The following is a 12,336-nucleotide window of genomic DNA, read 5'->3' as shown; positions in this document are numbered from 1 at the left end:
TTATCTAGTATGCCAGTTTACAAAACAGTTCAAAATTACAAATTTGGGATTCAATTTTGCCGTCGGTAACTTTTGCTCAGGCCTCTTTCACTTTCTGTGTAAGTGGAGGTGGAATTAATCACAAAGCAGCATTACAATTTAGTGGGAGTGAAACTTTCTGCCAGTTGCCACGTTGTTATTGTTCATTTTTGTTCATTGTTGTTCATTATGTCCTGTTGATTTGCTGTTGTGTTGCACAGACTTTTGGTTTCTTACCTGCTCTTTGCAGTCGACCGCATCCAAGTGAGCTCAGCGTGAGTGCATTCTTCAAGCTGAGCTTTCAAGCCGGCCTCTGTATTTTGTAGGTTGTAGGTTTGTGTGTTTTCGCACCAAGCAAGCTGCTCTTTTCCCCCTGAATAAAAGAATATTGATTACACCTGACAACATATCCGTGTCTTGAGGTAAAACTGCAAGACATAACAGAAATTTGATATATGACACATACGTTTTGTATTCTCTTCAAAAATTGATGGCAATTGATCGAATGACAGCTCATTAACTCTCCCCAGTTAATTAATGAAGAAAATGTAGTTGAATTCCCACTCTTTTAAATATTTTCTTGCAAAATTTAAATAAGTTTATCTTGTAAACTTTCTTTAAAGGAGTACTACTGTTATGTTGACGGTTGGCGTGAGTCCACGATGCAGAGAATGCAGGCAATGTCATTTTATTAGCAGCAACTAAGGGAGCACTGGCGTTGTAAAAGCAGGAGTGAGTAGAAAAGCTTACAATCACAGTAAGCAAAATGAAAAGTAATGCAGCATAGCGGCGCTAAGCACAAACCCTTGTAGTGTCAATTGCACTATACGATGCACGCATTAATCCGAGCACATTTCTTTTTTACATCCCAATCAACGTGGAATTGAGCGCACATGTTTGTGTGCGGCTGGCCGCTCCCTGTCCCCAAAATTAGAAATTAGCCATGTGCCTGTGATCGCACACCTGCCCCTCCGACAAGGAGTAGGAGGTGCTTCTTTCTGGCGTTTCCAGCGAACGAAAGAGGGTTGATTGGGATAAAGTGTGCGGGGCTGACAATGCTGTGGAGTCAGAGAACCGCACACAGGAACAGAAGTGGTACTGCGTCAGAAGGAAGGTGAAGAAGCTTAATGGATGTGGCCAAAACATGCAAGGAAACCAGCGATAAAGTAGTGCTGCGTCCCGTTTGCAGAAATAGTCGCTGTAATGATTCCTAAAACTTTAGAAGGGATGGGAGCACATGTGAGTGACTTTGATTAGCCTCAATATAAATATAATGTGTGTAACTTACAACAAAATGTGTTCATACAGTAGCCTGCTCACAGCCAGATTAGTGTTTAATGTGAAAATGATGTTTGCAATTGGGTTTGCAATCTTTTAAATTTTAACATGCCAGCATATCAAAAAGGTTACAAAAGATTAGTGTTGTCCCGATACCAATATTTTGGTACCGGTACCAAAATGTATTGCGATACTTTTCGGTACTTTTCTAAATAAAGGGGACCACAATAAATTACATTATTAGCTTTATTTTAACAAAAACTCCTACAGTACATTAAACATATGTTTTTTTTGCAAGTTTGTCCTTAAATAAAATAGTGAACTTACTAGACAACTTGTCTTTTAGTAGTAAGTAAGCAAACAAAGGCTCTTAATTTAGCTGCTGACATATGCAGTAAACTTATTGTGTCATTTTCTATTCTATTATTTTGTCAAAATTATTAAGGACAAGTGGTAGAAAATAAATTATTAATCTACTTGTTCATTTACTGTTAATATCTGCATACTTTCTCTTGTAGTAGAATTTCTGACCTTTTGACCTATATTTCTTGTCTTTTAAGAATGTCCGCTCATTTTCAATACTCTTGTATTTTTGTGCCATTGAATGGACCAGTTGTGGGACAAAAGTGAATATTAAGTCGTGCCAACCTGTCTATAGAATGTGTTTACTGTCTAAAAGATTCGAGTTGTTATGGAACAGATAGGAAAAGCAAAACAAGACACTGACGCACTTGATAAGGAATGATGACGCACAACAGACATATAAAAAATGGCAGAAGACCGGAACTCGGGGGTGATTTTGGCTTGTGTGTGTCTTGTGTGCTCTGGAGTACATTGTGTCTGCTTGCACGGACAACTTAATTCAACCTGCACTTCTGATAATGGGTAAATAAATTTGTTGTACTAAACTACTTTTGTTGCCTGCTTAAGCTTCGGACAATCCACTACACAAATTGGCGTCACGAACTAGGATGGTCCAGAACTCTGCAAGTCAACATCCGCTCCCGGCTTCTCTCTCAGGCAGACAACGCTTGCACGCGCGCATCTAATAAAAGGCAAGCTATTTTGCTTATTGTGTAAAAGTTGTCTGTCTGAAGAGAAACGGGATCGGTAAGATGAAAACTGAAATTTTTTTCATAAAAGATAGGTTTAGTCAGGTTCTCCAAAAACAACCTGGACTGGGGTAAATTATGGTTGGATTGAGTTGTTTTATATGTGATCATTTGTCTGCATGTTTGTTGAAAACTTGTAATTTCTTGTTTTTAACATTAGGGGATTGTTGATAGAATTTTGGTGGTTTGGAGTGTAGAAGCACAGACGATGTGAGACGAAAATTTTCTTTTAACCTCTTCATCCTCTGTCGTTGCTGGCAGAGGATGCTTCTTTCTGCAAGTGCATCAGAATTAGCCAGAGTTGGACAAAGATAAATTTAAGGCAAGGTTTGCTAACTGGTGGCACATTTGGCCCATATAAAATTGATACGTCTGTGAAAGTGCGAGACACCTGTCTATGTGGAAACTGCAGCGGTCCCTAGTCCTTGTGACTCAGCGTGTAAAAAAGCCTCATATTAGGTGACCATTCAGTGACTCCGGTAAAGGAGATCAACTGAGGCAAGTTGTCACGAATCTGTTTAATGGCTGCAGAATAGACAGGTGGCGTCTCGGGCTCCATATGGTAGAGCTTTGGTGAAACTTGGTGAAACTGTATGGACTGACCAGACACGATGTCTGTAGGATGCTGGGTGATTCCTGGTGGTCCTATGGCGCCTTAGAGGCCAGTGATCCGTGTTGGTCAGTTTGATAACGCAGGTGCTGCTCCAATGAAACGGGTTAATCGCCGTTTTATGAGCAATGATGGAACCTGGTTTTTGTGTGATATGAGACGGCCGATTCCACAAAAGCACGCGTGCATTAGTTGTTTATATTGGTCCGGACCAGTGGGGAGTGGTTTGTGGGATAAAAATGTGTGTGTTTTTTAAATTTATATATATATATATATATTTGCGTATTTTAATAACTTTTGTGTAGCACCTGGTTTCTTGTCTGGTTTAATCCCCCCCTTCCTTTCCCCCCCCCCTCGCAACCTCCCCTCACGCTTTTTTCACAGCCCCGCTCTCTGTAAAAGTCTGGAAATTGTCTAAAATGTGTGTGCGTGTGAGAAAGTAGACAAAGTTTATGTACAGAAAACATATGAGTGAATGATTTATCCATTTAATTATCTTATTCCGCTCTCGGAGGTTGGATCGCGGGGGCAGCAGCCTAAGCAGGGAAGTCCAGAATACCCTCCTTAAACTTGACTATTTGTCCATCTAAGAGTGAATGATAAATGTTGTTCTTATTATTAAGGTTCTGATATGATACAGCTGTGCTTCTGGATGAGAAAAGTAGTTGTCTATTGCATTTACTTTTAACTGTGCTGGTAAATTCTCTGTGTGTGAGTGACTGTGTGACGCATATAGTCTCAGCTGGGAGACATTTTGAGATAAGAGTGTGTGCGTGTGACGAGGCTGTGTGAGTGACAGCTGGCATTGGTTCGAAGAGGAGTGACACTGATAGCATTGAGCTAGGTTAGCATTGTGTTAGCATAGCATTGAGCTAGATTAGCATTGAGCTAGGATAGCATTGAGCTAGGTTAGCATTGTGTTAGCAAAAGTTTGCTTACTGAGTCATAGTAAGGCTAAGTTAGCATCTAGCTTGGCATTACTAAGTGTGGTTGAACAGTTATTCTCGGTCTGTAGAGTGTGCTAGTAGTAGGTGCTTGCTAAGTCCAGTAAAATAATAGATATATGGAAAATTACACGTTTAAATATCAATCAATAAATACGGATTGTGGGACATTGAAACATTGTTTAATTCATCATTCATTTATATGTCTAGTATACTTTTTTTTGGTACAGCCTTGTTGCTTATCTGATCCATCCAGTTTCTGTGTGGAAGTTGAGACAAACACACACGCACGAACATCATAGATTAGGACACACTGTAACTTTGGAATTAATAGTTATACAACAAATAAATTAATAATATTGAATTTAAATTTGAGAAAGATAAATTGATTATACATTGACATTTTAATTTTTTTAGGAATAAACACACAATAAAATAAAAGTTAAATTTATATTCTAATACATCTAAGGGCATCTGTGAAACATAGAGTCTGAGGATGTACAGATAAGAGCCACTCAGCGCCATTGTCAAAACAAAACGTAGAGAAGCGTTAAACAAATTCTAATCAGAAGGAAGACAGACCAAAATATGAGAACTTAAGTAAACAGACAGCAAGTAAACCAGAAATAATAATGTAAATAAATAACAAATAAAGCTAATTTTTATGTGACATTGGTGCATGTAGAATTACAAATAGAGAATAAAACTAAATGGAAATAAGTGTCTGCAAGATGAGCATGTCGTCATGAATTGTGCTCGGGTTAGTAATAGATAGTTAGATAGACAGATAAGACGTTATTGATTCCTTCAGGAGAGTTCCCTTTGGAAGAAGAACTAAAAAGTAAACAGTAACTAATAAGGGTATAAATGGAAACAAAATAGATTCTATTAAAAGAGAAACTAGGCATTAACGACCATGATATAAAAAAGTATTGCACTGTTATTGTTTTGCATTCCCTGTCATCCTAGCCCCCCAAAGAGGAGTTGTACAGTGTAATGATGTATGAGACAAAGGATTTTTTATAGGCTAAACCAGTAGTTCTCAAAGGAGGGTATGGTGTTTCCGCTCGGACAAAAAAGGGAGGTACTTGAAGGTATGCCAAGGGGTACCTGAGATTTTAAATATTTTAAAATAGCGACAATTCAAAATCCTTTATAAATATAATTATAGAAGAATAATTCTTCAACAAAATAAATATTTAGAATTAAGTTCACGAGCCCAGATGGATCTCTATTGCAATATCCAAAGAAGGTTGATGATTGATTATATGTATAGAAATCTTTATTATAATTTAATCACTATTTTAATTTTTAAAACGTTTTAGTTATTCTTATTTTTGTTTGTTTGTCCAAATAAGTCAAGTAAGACCACAACAAATGAGCAATATACTGTTATACAATTTAATAAATCAGAAAATGATGACATTATGCTGTATTTTATTTCTTTAGTTTACTGGGGAAAAAAGGTTGAAAACCACTGCCCTAAATCATATCTAAAGCTAAAATTATTTTATAAGACTGATTATTTTGGATTATTGTGTTTGTATTGTGAGAGAAGGAGAGAAAGTGAGAGAGAGAGGAAGAGAGAGCAGGTGAAAAAACAGAATGAGGGTGAAGAGGATGGTTTGAGAAAATATGGGAAAAGGATGTTTATAACCTTACGTTATGTGAATGGTTTCTAGGAGAACAGAAAATAGAAACATTGTGTGAAGTGTAAGGAAGAGATGGATACAGGATGTTGTTTGTAAAGGAAAACGGAAGTGAAGAAAAGATGAGAAAGTGACAAATGAAGGTATTCGTAAATGGTATGCTGTTGATTGTGGTTAGCTGCAAGTTTGTTTATTTGTTTGTTTAGTCGTTTGAGTGAAATGGGAAGAAATCAATAGGAATAATTACATGCAAAATGGAATAAAACTGTGAGTGCGATAGATAATGAATGAATAAATGAAATAAGTTTATTTTGGTCATATAATCAACCATCAACCAATTTATGTGAGCAGTTTAACAGTAAATTAGACATATTAACAATCATACACATTTACACACAGAAAAGAAAAGAAAAAAGAATGACCGAAAAAAGAATAGGCGGAAGCCAAAGCTTATATTGGCCTATGATATACAATTACTGAACATTAAATTACCTGGAACATCAACGTTAAAAGATGAAAGTAATTGTTACTATATTTTGTAATGTTCAAAAACTTTACTTTTCAAGGGTCTCTTAAACCATAACAAAAAACTACATGTGTTTAGCTCATCACTGAGGATGGTCCATCATTTAACTCCTAGAACTGAAATACATTTGTGTTTTTATTTTATTTTACTTGACCTATTTCAAAAATCAATATCCCCATAAATGATAGTTTTTTCCTCATAATGTAAACAAGCTAAGAATACAAACTGGAAGGCTGTTGTTCTTTACTTGGAAACATAAATGCCATTGTTTTAAAATTAAATTATCTGAACAATTAACACATTATGACTTAAAAAATGGATTCATATGATCATAATAATAATGCTTTGTGTATTATTGAAATGAGCCTTTTAATTTTATGTATTGGGTCTATAATTCTTCTATAAACATTTCCCCAAACTTCAAAACAATATTACATATGGAAAAATAAATGAATAATATAACATGTGCAGACATTTCTTATTCAGCATGTATTTAACTTTATACCGAATAGTAATGGCTTTGGATATTTTCTTTAATATGTTCAATATGCGGCTTCCAACATATTAATGATCAATTACTATTCTCAAGAATGTAGTTCATATACTCTGTCAATTTCCACTTGATTCAACTTTAATTTGTGTTTCACAATTTGACTTTGCACCCTGGACAGGTCGCCACCTCATCACAGGGCCAACACAGATAGATAGACAACATTCACACACTAGGGCAAATTTAGTCTTATTAATTACTACATATTGAGATCTATTACTTAAAATAACTACTTAACCACTGTTGTGAAACACCTTTCTAATTTATGGGAGTATTGGGATAGGATTGAGGAAGATGTCTGCTGTGGTGGTGGTTAGTTTGGAAATTAATTTAATAAAAGTAACTTTAAAGTGCAGTCTGACATTTTAGTTTGGAGTAATTTATAGTTTTATTTAGACATTGCAGTACACCATACCATGCGCCCGGGAATCATGTTTGGTGATTTGGCTCCCAAGTTTTTTGTGGTCTTTGGTGTGACTCGACCGGGGTTTTGAGCTTGCGACCTGCCGATCTCAGGGCGGACACTCTAACCACTAGGCCACTGAGATGAAGTAGGCAAACCAAATCTCAACAGCTTTCAGTTAGCTACAGATTTTGAGAGTATAATGCGAATAACTATAACTTTACAACTGTTTTGCTGTGAATAGTGTTGAATAATAATTACAAAAAACAGCCTACATTAATAATTAGAATAAGAGCCGATATGTAAAGTTAAAAATAAAAATAAAAAATTTTAAAAAAAATTAAAAAAAAGAGGAGAAGTGTGATTAGGCATGGCGCTTAGAGCATGGCCTTGTGTGTTTGTTATGACTAAGTTGGATAACCAGTCGGAGACGGGCAAGGCAAGGATATGTTTGTGCGGCGTTTTTCACAGACAAAAAAGTGAAATGAAAGAAAATAAAAGCAAAATTAAAATGCAGACAATAAAAATAAACACAGTGCGGACGTTAAAAGTTAAAAGATTAAAAGATTTAGCTGAAAGATAAGGAGAAACGTGAATAAAAACATTCTTTTGTTTTGGAGAATATCACGCACAGCGGGAGGTCAGAGTGCAAGCATGACAGCTTGCTCGCGCCTACTGATAGACAAATGATAGTTTAAATTAACTTATAGATGGTCTTTAGGTGAATTAAAAGGGTACTTAAATACATATGAAGTAGTACGTATAATCTTTGAATTAAGGTTAATGATTAGCAATTAATGGGATAGTTAAGACTGTAATTTTAAAACGTGATATGCAAAATTGAACTAACCGAGAGGATATGAAAACGATGGGTGTACATGTTTTGAGTTCCAAATTCTGGAGGAAAAAACCTCAACAAAACGTAAAACCATACAGACGGACTTGGGTGGTATCCACGGTTGTGCTAGGTCAAGCGAGGGTGGAAAGGATATGCAGCCGGGGGACTGCCAGCTTCTCTGAACAAGACAAGCTCCAAGGTGTAGCCAGAACATGCTCACAAAAAATACAGGTGTGACAGCAGGACGAACAGCAGGATACAGACAGACCCCTGCTGGACATAAGTGTCAACGGACAATGTTCAACACAATCTTTGAAGCATTCCTTTGTGGTCAACCTGCACACACCTTGTAATGACCTGCTTACGAACTGTGCCCTGACAATTCAATACTGCACAGAAGGAACTTCCTGATGTTGCCTGACAGCACGACATCAGCTGACAACTACTGGGGACGCCTCCCAGGAATGAGTGGAAGACGGGGACTGCTCCAACTGTCCTAGCGCTGGCTGACGGAGGTGCGTCCGTGTGTCCTGCCACCCAAACCGCCAAAGTGTATGATCACCAATTAGACGACTCATAATAGGAGCCTTTTGACTCTTATATATGGTGGGACTCAAATAAAACACGTAGAAAGAAACTTAAGGATATTATAAACGGCTTCTAAATACACGAAAACAAAACCAGAAAAAAGAGTGTTAAAATAAAAATACCATTGGATTAATAAAACAATTTGGATTCTAATAAAGACATGGGGACTCAGCTCTCATAAGAGCAATTAAAACAGGTCTAAATACAGATCGTATGATTTAAAAGTTTGGAGGAACAAAGTTACAATGTTAATGCGGAAGTCTAAGGCTGACTTTCACTTAAAATTAATCAAAGCTGCAAAAGGGAACATTAGAAAGTTATGGAAAACCAGATACAAACTTACGGAAAGAGCGCAAACAAGAAACAACACTATAACATTAAATATCAATGGCGCTACTATCGCAGACAGTCTGGATATAAGTAATAATTTTAATGAACATTTCATCCAGTCTGTACAAACCCTGAATAAAGAGTCCCTCAAAATCAGTGCAAATAATTGTCATTTATTCATATGGACTAATTTTAGAATTAACAAAAGAAACAAATTTGAACAAAATCTTCACTGCATTATCAGACTCACGATCTAGAGATATATATATATATGGGTTGGACACTATCTTCCTAAAAACATATAAGGATTGTATTATTGCTCGTATAACAACGATTGATAAATAAATTAAACGGAAAACACTTTACCTACCACGTCGAGAAACTGCTACTACGATTAAATCCATAAAGCAGGAAATAAAGAAGACCAGAACATGTACAGACCAATTAGCCTTCTCCACGTTATAACAAAAGGAATAGAAAATTTGAAATAAAATAAAAAAGTGGCTTTGGAGCAATTAAGGCTGCTCACACGGTCACTAAGAGGGGCATTATGTTGACACATCAAATTAATGAGTATTATATTTATCCATGAGAGCATTTTTGTTGTAAATTGTGAGGTATGGCTGTTAAAATCTTGGTTGTTTTTACGAATGATGACAGATGTGAACAAGAGCATGTATTGTCTTTGTGTGATGATGTAAATACGGTGAGGTTGTATTGTATGGTAAGTATGTGTCCATGAAGGGGCATTTGGTGACTTTTCTTATAATTGAATACATGCTACAGTATGATTATTTTTGATTAATTATTGATTATTATGAATGTATATATTTATTATGATTAATTAGTGTCATAATTTGAGTGCTTGATTTTTGGATCCCTTTAATTTAGGTAGCCAGGGACTGCAGATGGAAAGTAGCTATTTAGATATAATCTGGTACAGAACATATCTGTTTCTGAACTTAATGTTTCTGTGCATTGTCCCATCATAGATAGACTAAATTAAATACAACTATTTAGTGAATTATTGTGGCCACAATAATTCACTAGGTGTTGTAAAATATCAAAGTACTATTGCAAAAGCGAACAGTGACCTCAAACATGACCTGTCCTCCGCCTCTGTTCTTGCTGCACTTGACTATCAGCTGTCTTTTCTTTTTCTTGGATGTTTCTGAAACTACTAATACTACTACTACTATTACTATTACTATTACTATTACTATTACTACGACTAACACTGTCCCTGTGAGAGGGACAGAGGGGGGAGGTGAGTTTGGATTGGGTCAAGTTTGAGCGTGTTGAGGTTTTATTTAATGGATATGATCAATCCGGTACAAGGATAAAGGAACGTAATGATTTAGATTGACAATTGCAGTGGTTGGCGAAAGCAACCCCAACCTCAAAGGAGAATGCCAATTCAGTAATTAAATGTTTTGTGAATGATCTAATATCCCGACATGGTTTCCCCAAAAAGATTAGGTCAAACAACGGCACCTATTTTAAGAAAACAGGTTATCATCTTCAGTCACAAGATCAGCACTTCTCAGGACCAGCAGCTTCCTAGGAAGGTGGAAAGACCATGAGACCAAAATGGTAAGTTTGCAAAATGTAGAATTTGTGTGCCAGTTCCTCTGTGCAGATTTGAGGATGAAAGCAGCCACTCCAGATTCCCTTGCACTCGCTAAGAGGGGCACGGTCAAAGCCAATCCAGGACCAACACCCGATACCTGACTGGAAGGAACCGAGAGGAGAGACAACACCTTGCCAGCGATGACGAGAACAACTAAGGTTGCCAGCCAATGTGTCCACCGGGACTCCAGCAGCTGTGGAAAGAAGTGTCGGGAGTGCCGAAGCAGCGAGGAGGCCTGAAGCAAGCCGAGGGCCTGGACCAAAGCCCCACGCCCCATACTCTGCCCCAGCCTTCCCCAAAGCCCCCACAGCTCCAACTCTACCTGAGTTTTCCCCAATTTCGGCCAGCACGCACATGCCACTGAACAGTCTGCCCAATGGACTGAACCACACCCCAAAGAGAGACAGACTGTTTGAGTGGATCTCTTTCTTCACCAAGGCAGCCAAAAGCCCAACGAGGTGTCGGCAGGCCACCAGCCTGAGGCACCACCGAGCCATCTATACGAGCACTAATCGAACATGGACTCATACGAAATTCAGTTGTGTGTTCAAAATTAATTGGTAATTAACAATATTGGTAACTACATCCATTGCAAATGCCGGGAAAAATATTTTTGCAAATGTCTTACAGTCATAAGTCTATATACATTCATCTATTTATGTTCAATGATGTTCATGATCAAAGTATTTGTTTTTCCTTTACTAAATCAAAGGGTAGGCCACTAATTGTGTTCTGTGAGATGGTTTTACTGCAGGCTGGTAACAGCGATCGCTCTGAAGGAGGGTCATAGACGGAATTTTTGCCTCGTATAAAAACATTGAGGTTTTTGCCTCTATCTGCGGTAGAGATTTAAGTTAGTGGTCTATATCAGAAATTGTTTTGGTCCAGGGTCTTAAGACCCTGGAAGGCGGGTATGTAGTAGAATTTCTGACCTTTTGACCTATATTTCTTGTCTTTTAAGAATGTCCGCTCATTTTCAATACTCTTGTATTTTTGTGCCATTGAATGGACCAGTTGTGGGACAAAAGTGAATATTAAGTCGTGCCAACCTGTCTATAGAATGTGTTTACTGTCTAAAAGATTCGAGTTGTTATGGAACAGATAGGAAAAGCAAAACAAGACACTGACGCACTTGATAAGGAATGATGACGCACAACAGACATATAAAAAATGGCAGAAGACCGGAACTCGGGGGTGATTTTGGCTTGTGTGTGTCTTGTGTGCTCTGGAGTACATTGTGTCTGCTTGCACGGACAACTTAATTCAACCTGCACTTCTGATAATGGGTAAATAAATTTGTTGTACTAAACTACTTTTGTTGCCTGCTTAAGCTTCGGACAATCCACTACATCTTTTAACATGTTCTATCTACACTTCTGTTAAAATGTATCCATCCATCCATCCATCCATCTTCTTGCGCTTATCCGAGGTCGGGTCGCGGGGGCAGCAGCCTAAGCAGGGAAGCCCAGATTTTCCTCTCCCCAGCCACTTCGTCCAGCTCCTCCCAGGGGATCCCGAGGCGTTCCCAGGCCAGCCGGGAGACATAGTCTTCCCAACGTGTCCTGGGTCTTCTCCGTGGCCTCCTACCGGTTGGACGTGCCCTAAACACCTCCCGAGGGAGGCGTTCGGGTGGCATCCTGACCAGATGCCCGAACCACCTCATCTGGCTCCTCTCGATGTGGAGGAGCAGTGGCTTTACTTTGAGCACCCCCCGGATGGCAGAGCTTCTCACCCTATCTCTAAGGGAGAGCCCCGCCACCCGGCGGAGGAAACTCATTTTGGCCGCCTGTACCCGTGATCTTGTCCTTTCGGTCATGACCCAAAGCTCATGACCATAGGTGAGGATGGGAACGTAAATCG

General features: G+C 38.2%; 1 protein-coding gene across 1 annotated transcript in view; it reads right to left on the bottom strand.

Annotated features, from left to right (window-relative positions):
* The window catches only part of efna3b (ephrin-A3b), a 485,232-nt gene that overhangs the window by 449,712 nt on the left and 23,184 nt on the right, over positions 1–12,336 (bottom strand). The window contains exon 2 of the mRNA XM_062029942.1: positions 256–391. The gene's annotated coding sequence lies outside the window, so the exon portion shown is untranslated. The remainder of the gene's footprint in view (positions 1–255; positions 392–12,336) is intronic.

The sequence above is a fragment of the Entelurus aequoreus genome, linkage group LG20, assembly GCF_033978785.1.
Source record: "Entelurus aequoreus isolate RoL-2023_Sb linkage group LG20, RoL_Eaeq_v1.1, whole genome shotgun sequence".
In the NCBI taxonomy this organism is placed as follows: Eukaryota; Metazoa; Chordata; class Actinopteri; order Syngnathiformes; family Syngnathidae; genus Entelurus; species Entelurus aequoreus.
The sequence above is the reverse complement of the archived record's forward strand: the minus strand, read 5'-3'. Positions and strand labels throughout refer to the sequence as shown.